This window comes from Coturnix japonica, chromosome W (genome assembly GCF_054131305.1).
Source record: "Coturnix japonica strain WE chromosome W, WE-NBRP24, whole genome shotgun sequence".
NCBI lineage: Eukaryota > Metazoa > Chordata > Aves > Galliformes > Phasianidae > Coturnix > Coturnix japonica.
This window is the reverse complement of record NC_140701.1, coordinates 32,384,765-32,390,986: the sequence shown is the minus strand read 5'-3', so window position 1 is coordinate 32,390,986 and position 6,222 is coordinate 32,384,765. Positions and strand designations below refer to the sequence as shown.

The following is a 6,222-nucleotide window of genomic DNA, read 5'->3' as shown; positions in this document are numbered from 1 at the left end:
AGGTAACCAGTTTTCCTTTCCAACTTTCTCAATGCAAAATTTTTGGGGTCTGTTGCTCCCTGTACAAAAATCAAACAATGAATTCTTAGGTCGAACTGCCCGTGTATACCAGTAGGTAATACATGACAACAGCGCATGAAAACAAGACTATAACTACTTGCAGAGCACAAAGACATTTGTCTCTCACTACATCCCTCTGAAGAAATCCACGTAGTGAAATGCATAAATATGAAGCGGTTTTCAAAGAAACTCAACCACTGAATCACATCGTTGGTTTGGTACTGAAAAGAATCTCTGGAGTTTACCTAGTCCTTCCACTCTGAGCAAGCAGGGATACCCAGAGCAGGCTGCCCTGCCAGGACCACGTCCAAACCATGGATCAAGTCACTGATGCAAGGCGTGTTCACATTCCCTCCATTCATTTTTCTGTCACAGCTCTACCAATATGCAAGACTCAGAAAAGATTCCACATAGATTCATTAAAAATACACTTAAAAACACAGTTTGGTCCTTATTAAGAAAAAAGGAAATAACATGAGCATAAAATGCATTAAAGAGGGCTCATTACCCGTGAGGTCAGCAAATCCTCCCACTGGTAATCTGCACATTCCAGTAACGAACTGTAGAAGTCTCATTCTCTTCTCGTTATCTATTTCTTTCACAAACTGAAAGATAATAATTAACACTGATGTAAAGTTTAATATTTATGTGATCACTTCCCCATCACCCCTAGGACAGCTGGATTAGCAGTTATCATTTACATTTACATGCTACTTATCTGTTGAGTAATTCTGACTGTTGCTCACTAAGCTGTAGCTGTGTTCTTGTGAGGAAAAAAGAAGTCTACAAACCTGCCAGATCCACAGTATCTTTCTGCTGGTTCTGGTATCATGCTGGTAGATGGTATTGCCTCTGCCAGTCATTCAGATCAATTTCTTGCATTCCGCATGGGAGCACCTTTAGGGAAGAAAAAGGATCATGAACATGGAAACTACAAGCTACTACTTTGCTTCTACAGCAAGACTATTGTACTTAAATACTACTGTACTTCAAAGACCCGCAATCACAGTACGCTTGGTTTTAATATTAAACTCTTAAACTTCCACAGCAAATAACATCCGTTCACAAAGAAAATGTAGAGTGGCAACAAAGGAGATACCCCAGTCGTGAAAATGAATGTACTTAGACATATAAACCATACTTTCTCATTGCCTAACTGTACCATTCTGTGCTAGAAATACGATGTTCTGCTGCAGAGTATAATTTGCAGAGACCAAAAGCAGCTAAAACCTGCTCCACTCTGTAATTTGACCATCTGCTGATATTTGGTTCTTATCTCCCTTGCTTTCCAATTGCTCACTCTTTAGACACACGCAAATCACATGGTCAAGGATTACAAAAACACTGTTAGCCAAAAAAAATTATGCTGGCAGAATCTTAACCTTAGAAACGTGTAATTTGGTTGCAAAGAAGAAAGTGAAGATGAACACAGTAACCAAATACTAACTGATACATAAGGCTTCTCTCACACATCCTGAAAACAGAACCACCAGCCTCAATGAACTCTGCTCTTCAGACACTGACTGAAATTCAAGTATTACATGTAGCCGCCTGAATCTGGCAATAGTCAAAGAATCCTCTACCTCCAGCTCCTTAGCATCAAAGGACCGCTGTGGCAGAATTTCACTGAAGCCTTCAAAAAAAGCTTGTGTCTGTTCCTCTACGCCTCAGGAAAGTCTCCATTCTGCTACCAGCCTGGAAAAGATACAGAAGGATCATTTAAAATGGGCTACGCTAACCCAAGTTCATCTTTGTTAGTTTGTTTTGAAACGAAGCGTAAGCTGTGTTAAGAAAAATGCTGGAAAGTTCTGGGGATAGAGCACTGTATAACTGTACTCTAATTTTATTTACAACCTTCAATCTGTGCAAACAATTTTAAGTTAAAACGCTATGTTTCCAACCACTCGACTATGGAAATCTTTCCAGATGACTCGTGACAAAAGCAACTGCTTCAGCGCACACTTACAGTAAAGCACACCTACCTTGTGCTGGCCACGCAGGAAGCACGTGACGCAGCTCCAGACTGCTTTCCTGAGGCCCAGCTTCATTTCACGGCCACTCACTCTCTGCTGCTGGACATTCTGCAACGGAAAAGCCACCAGATGCAAATCCCATCCCTTGCAGATGGCATCAGACCTCCGCTCTCATGGCAGTCGCACTCACGGCTCCGGGGGAGAAAGCAGACGTGTGCTTACCGAGCGAGCGCTGTTTGCTGCCAGCTGCTGGTAGGAACCCACGCCTAACCCTACAGTACCAACAGTAACCTATGCCTAACTCTACTATGGGAACAATCAACTACTCCTAACACTACAGCACGAACAGGAACCTACTCCTAACAGGAAAACACCAACAATACCTACTCCTAACACTAAAACATGAACAATAACCTACGCCTAACTCAAGAACATGAACAACTTACCTACACCTAACTAAAACTAAACTAAACACTAAAACCAACAAGAATAACTGGAACGGGGACAAAGAGAGTAAAGATGGGACTGGGTGCCCACAGAACGTGGCTGCAGAAGAGGCCCAAAGGAGGAGCAGATGTTACAAAAATGCCACCCAGCTAATGCCGGGGGCGGGGGCCGCACAGTGGGTAAGGAGCTCAGCGCCTGGACCAGCCACGGTGGAGCTGCAATGGTGCCAACGCAGGGCCTGGCACGGTGGTGTGGTGCCAGGCCAGCTATGCTGCGGGTGGATCCACCTCCATGGGCTCCTCTGCAGGTGGATCCACCTCCATTGGCTCATCCAGAGGCGGATCCACCTCCATTGGCTCCACATGGGTGGTGGTCACCAGGCTGGTGCAGGCATGATGAAAAATGGCTCTCTTACCCCTCCTCTGCCTGATGGTCAAGGCGGGCCCCCTCCTCCTCTTCGGTTCTGGGGCCTCCAGCTCCATCCTCCCGCCTGAAACAGGGAAAACTTCCACCCTCGCCCTCTTCGCTGCTGACATGGCTGTTACATGTCACAGCTGTCAGATGTGAGTGCACTGCGCGCGGCAGCGGTGACCAAGGTGACGTGGAGAGGGTTCTAAAATGGCGGCTGAACTGCTGGCACTGGCGTTCCACATAGGATGAGGAGGGGGCTAGAGGGCAGGGCACGGCACGGGAGCTAAAAGGCGCTCCCTGTGCCCAGCAGGCAGCCCTTCTCTCCAGCCAGCAAAAGGGCACAGAAGAGCCGGCCCTGAGAAAAGGGCCGTCGGCCTCCTTCACCCTCCCCCTCCTTCCACAAGGGAATCCCCCCTTGGGGCTGGGGCACGCAGCACACAGCAGCACACTCAGGGATCTCCTGAAGTCAGTACCAACAACAGCAGGCTCCAAAGGGGACCTAACTACGCCTGCCTGCTGCTACACAGAATCCTGGCTTCCATTTCAGCACCCAGCGCCTCTTCCTGCAGGTCACTTCTGGGCATTCAAACATCACCTACAATAAATACGACCAACTGAGTTCTGAACAAAAGCTTCAGAGTCTCTGAGGGAAGACCTCATTCCCTATGAGCTTCCTCCACAAGGCTGCTTGTTACTCGCCTGGCTTAGAAAGCCCTTGCATTCAACAACCCCAAAATCACACCCCCACTGCTCGCCAGAGCATCTCAGGCAGCCTTGCTGGCAAAGACGGGCTAGGGAAGTATTGCAGGACTCAACTTCCATCTCCTCCTGCCACGAAGCAGGCAGCCGGCAGCCGGGAGCAGGGAGGCAGCATCTGGGACACAGAGCTATCAGCAGAACAGCTGTGGGAGGCTCACACCGAGCCCAGCAACACTTCAGCTGCACCGAGGGGACAGGCACACGCTGGTGCTGTGGCTCCGTGCCCAGGGGCGCAGCTGCCGCAGGGCCAGCCTACATCAGCCCGGGCAGCTTCTGCCAGCTCCCACACAGCTTCTCCCCTTTGCACTTTCTCGTGCCAGGGAAAACCAGGCCAACAGGCAGAGACCTGGTGCGGGACGCAGACTGCCCACCAAGGCCACCCAGTCCAACTGCTGGCCCCGCACAGGAACACCCAAATGCAAACCCCAGCTCCCAGAGCATTGTTCAAATGCTCCTGCAGCTCTGGCAGCTCGCTGCTGGCATCACCGCCCTGGGCAGTGCTTCCACTGCCCTTGCTCCTGCCACAAGACACCAACGTCTGCTTCTAATGCGGCTCCATGATGGGACCCTGTTTGCAATAGAAAAACACACGGAGGCTGCCAGCCACTGCAACACGCGCTGTGAAACCCCTGGCACTGCTGAGTCCGAAGAGCAGATGAGAGAAGCATCTGCCTGCGATGGACAGGCTGCGGAGGGATTGAATCCTGCCTTCGAATCGGGACACCGCAGAGCCTCCCTGGGGACCCAAAGACTTATGGCAGCGCCAACACAGCAGGCAGAAACGCAACATGCTCCTGACTGCCCGCACTGTTAAAAAGCTCCCTCTCCCTCCCTCCGCCCTATGACGGCAGCCCTTCAAAGCAACCAACACAACCACGCCAAACCGCAGCCCGGACTCGTCCCGCTCACTGCAATCCAGACCCACTCCATCCGTACAAACCTTCATCCATGCCGTTTCTTAACCGGGCCTCGGCGCCACCCGGATCTTACAGCCAGCGAGCGGCTGGCAAACAAACGGCCGTCTTCCTCTTCCTGCCGCACAGCCCAGCATGGTCGGAGCCGCACCACACGATCCGGGCTGGGGCCGGCTCAGGCTCTGCCTCCAGGCTTTTGGGGCCGGCCGGGTGACTCCGCAGCACAGCGAGACCGTGGAGCTGCCCGGGAGCTGCCTCTGGGTGCCCGCAGCGCTGCGAGCTCCTCCCCTGACAGCCCCTCCATGCCCGCCATGGCCCGGAAGTGCTCTCCGCCGCCTGCAGGAAGCACTTCCTGTCACATGGCTCAGACCGGGCTGGGGCCTGTTGGGGAGGGGCAGTGAGGGGCCCAAAACTGGACACAGCGCTCGAGGTGCTGCCTCACCAGATCTGAGTACAGGGGGACAATCACCTCTCTGTTCCTCCTGGCAACACCGTTCCTGATGCAAGCCAGGATGCTGTTGGCCTTCTTGGCCACCTGGGCACACTGTCGGCTCGTGTTCAGCCGAGCATCAATCAGTACCCCCAGGTCCATTACCTCTACGCAGTCTTCCAGCCACTCCGCCCCAAGCCTATAGCACCGCCTGGGGTTGTTGTGGCCAAAGTGTAGGACCCGGCATTTGGTCTCGTTGAACTGACTTGCGGAATCAAACTCTATAATCCAGAAATGGGTTATAAAGCAGGTATGTTTATTCCAGAGTTGCACAGCGCTGGGTGCAAGGGGGATAGCTCCTCCAAACTTGCACACCGACTTGTAAAACCGTGATACAGATATAGGTACACCTCATGCATAGTCATTGATTTCCCGTAATTCTGATACATATTCTTTATCATGCAGACCCCCTCTTGTTATCGCCCATCTTGTCAGGGAGATGCAACTCCTCTTTTGATATTTACAACACCTAATCCCCTCCTTGCCAGGTGTCTCAGGGAGTTCTCACTCCTTATCTGCATCCTTCCTGCTCTCCCAGACCCATTGTCTCCATTCCTTGTTATTCTAACTAACTAAATCATTTTCTGTAAACTACCTTTAACTATCCCCCTTGTAGCCCCCCCTTTATTCTGAATTCCAGCAGAGCATCTGTTTTCTGCTTCACTGTTCATTCCCCCCTTTTCTTTAATCTAGCAGGATTTCTCTCCTGCTAGATCATTCTTTTTCTGGTGTGTGGCTAGCTGTTCTGCTATTCTCTTAATTGCACTTTTGTATATTGCATATGTAGTTAACCCAATCTACGTTCTTGTTGATTGTCACCCACCAAAACAGTGACTCAAATTTTGCAGGATTTTGATTTCTTGCCTTAAATTTATCAGGGACTCCTCTAGGTACCTTGATTGAATCTATATATATTGCATCGTCAAATGATATCCCTAAACCCCTTTTGGTTCTTCCAGAATTTTTGGATATGCCTTTTTCAAATGCCAGGGTGAATGGTATAACTAATTGAACAAGTGCACAGGTGCCTCCCCAGTTAGATGGTAGGGTGGACCATAAAACCTTTCCCCCACAGTACCACCAGAGATCTTCCCTGGAGATTCCCAGTCTTGAATAATTTCCTACTGAATCCTCCATAACATTCAAGACCTCACTGCACAAGGAAAAG

At 50.2% G+C, this 6,222-nt stretch overlaps 1 pseudogene; it reads right to left on the bottom strand.

The window, feature by feature from the left end:
- Positions 1-923: 923 nt before the first annotated feature.
- Positions 924-4,877, bottom strand: LOC146754713 (uncharacterized; annotated as a pseudogene).
- Positions 4,878-6,222: the final 1,345 nt, after the last annotated feature.